Here is a 2823-nt window from a genome sequence, read left to right as displayed (position 1 = left end):
GCTAAAAATATCACATTCAAAAATTCATTCCCAACTTATAATCTCAATATCAAATTTCACACACACACACATATATATATATATATATATATATAATTTTACGTACTTCATTTCCTTTATAATATATAAAATGATTTAATTAATCTATCCGTCATCTAATAATTCAAGTGGGAAATTATTTCTTGTACTAATCAACCGAAAAAAAAAAGAATGCATGTTTTCAGTATATTATTAAAATAGAAAAGAGGAATTCTATCACGTTTCTTCATGTGTTGCACACCAAGTCAGCACTCTTGATGATTGAAATATGGGACACAACATTAATCTTTATGAGTAATTTCTAATTGTTTTCTTAGATACCTTTTATGAAAATTTTAAAATTATTTTGTTAATATCCTTTTTTATTAATATATTGAAACACTTCTTTTAAAATTGTATTGAACTGAATCTGAATTCCAAAACATTTAATTCTTATGGTATATTAAGTGTAGTGATCTTAATCGCTTTGGTTATTGGTGTCAATTTACAAAACCAAACAACAAACACTAAATACACAACAATGAAATCGTACAAAGTGATCAACAACAAAAAACTTGATAAATATTTAGATAAAACCAAATTTAAACATGTTTTTAGCTTATATTTTCTTTTTATAACTTTTACATATTTTCTTAGATAAGTAAAGGTTGATATATGAGAATTATATATACATAATTAGTTTCTAATATCTTAACTTTTAATTTTTATATATTGTAGAATATAAAGAGTACTTAATTTTAAAACGTATATATTTTTTGACATGCTAAAATTTACACAATCAACTATACTATAAATCCATCAAAATTGTATATAAACATAAAATACAATCTAGACTTACGCAAAAACATGTGACATAATAGAGTGTCTATACGTATAGAATTTCAAAATTCAACTTAAACAAACTCAAAATATACATTAATACAATTACTTACATAAGATAACTCAAATTAAAATTCTTATTCTCATCTAAATATTACTTTGCACTTGAACCTATATCTATTTGTGTTAATAGTACAATCATTGTTGATTACACCACAACAAACACATACGAGGATAAACTTTTGAAATAAACTTTTTAAAAATATATAAAATGATAAATTTCAATTAACAAGTCACAATAATTTATCATAAAAAATCCAACATTCAACAACTCATAGATTACACATGGATCCGTACATCAAGAATATTCAATAGAATATCAACAAATGTCTTCTAGAATACACATATTAAGTATGTCTTATCAAATACTAACATTTTATCAAAGTCCAAAGCTTGTATTTACAAATGAATATAAGAGAAAATATGAGGGTAAGCTTAATACCACTTAAAGGACACATGTCACGATTTTCATGAATTTCTTAATTTTACTTCTCGTCATTTCATATCTTAGCCTATATGATTTAAACCATTAATGAAGCAAAGAGATCTTTATTACAACATAAGTGTCAATAATTAATACTGAAATCAAACATTAACTCATGTATCATCCCAAATATGTGATCACATACAAGTCTTCATCCTTCTCAATAATAATTTTCATACAACATAATTCACTTAAACAAAATCAAAATTAATTTAGTGTACAAATAATATGTATTTTACTTTTATAATAAACATTCAAATACAATTTATTAAAGAAAAAAGCAAAGAAAAAAGAAAGAGGCAAAGAAAAGCAAGGTCTGAATTTATGTTGTATTTTCACTTGAACGTAAATATCATAAAAATCAATCTGAACAACACAATCATACTATATTTCAAGAATAATTCGAAAAATATTCTAATAATATAACTTCTAAAGATTTCAAATGATAAATCTAAACCACAGTTTGTTAAAACATAATTTTTACTGATTCAAATCAATCTTGGTCCCTTAACTCAAAAGATGAATATGCAATTTTCTTTCAATTTTATAAACTATCATAAGGAAAGAATAATTCCAAAAATGTTTTAATAATATAACTTCTAAATATATTTCAAATGATTAATACAAACCATAATTTGTTCAAACATAATTTTTACTGACTTAAATTAATCTTGGTCCCTTAACTCAAAAGTTAAATGTGCAATTTTCTTTCAATTTTATAAATTATCATAAAGAAAGATATAGAATTTACTCTCATATAAATCATGTTCAAAACTCAATTCACTAACAATTCTATATCTCAAATGTATAATCTAGTCTTCAGATCAACATATCAAGAAAATTATCTAATTCAAAATATGTTAAACAATAAGTTAACATACCAACTAAACAACATTCATGTTTAAACATTCAAACATTTTCAATCAATCATAATCCTTACATACGGATCAACAACATTCAAGTTCAAAAATTCAAATAACTTTTCAATCAATCATAATGCTTACATATGTCACAGAGATAACTTTACAGTGATTGATGGTATATGTGCAGACTTCATGGAAGAATTCATGAAGCATCTAGAAAAGAAAAATAGAGGACAGTAAGAAGGAGAAGAAGAAAAATTGATATATGAAAAGTATATTGTTGTTGTACAATGAAGCGTAAAGAAGGGAAAAGGGGAAGGATACATGTATAGGAGATAAAAGAGAGGAAAGAACAAAAAACAATAAATGAGAAGCAGTGTGATGCATTGGACTAGTTGGAGTTGTATTTATGATGGCCCTCCTCAAGCTTGGCATATATATCAATTGTTCCAAGCTTGGAATTTATGGGGTGAAAGGTGGAAGGAGGAAGCGACTTTGTGAGAAAGCTTGGCATATAATAAATGCCTTCCAATTGTGTATACCATTTAGCAACAAGGC

Source organism: Vigna radiata, chromosome 1 (genome assembly GCF_000741045.1).
Source record: "Vigna radiata var. radiata cultivar VC1973A chromosome 1, Vradiata_ver6, whole genome shotgun sequence".
NCBI lineage: Eukaryota > Viridiplantae > Streptophyta > Magnoliopsida > Fabales > Fabaceae > Vigna > Vigna radiata.
Note: the sequence above shows the minus strand (reverse complement) of the source record.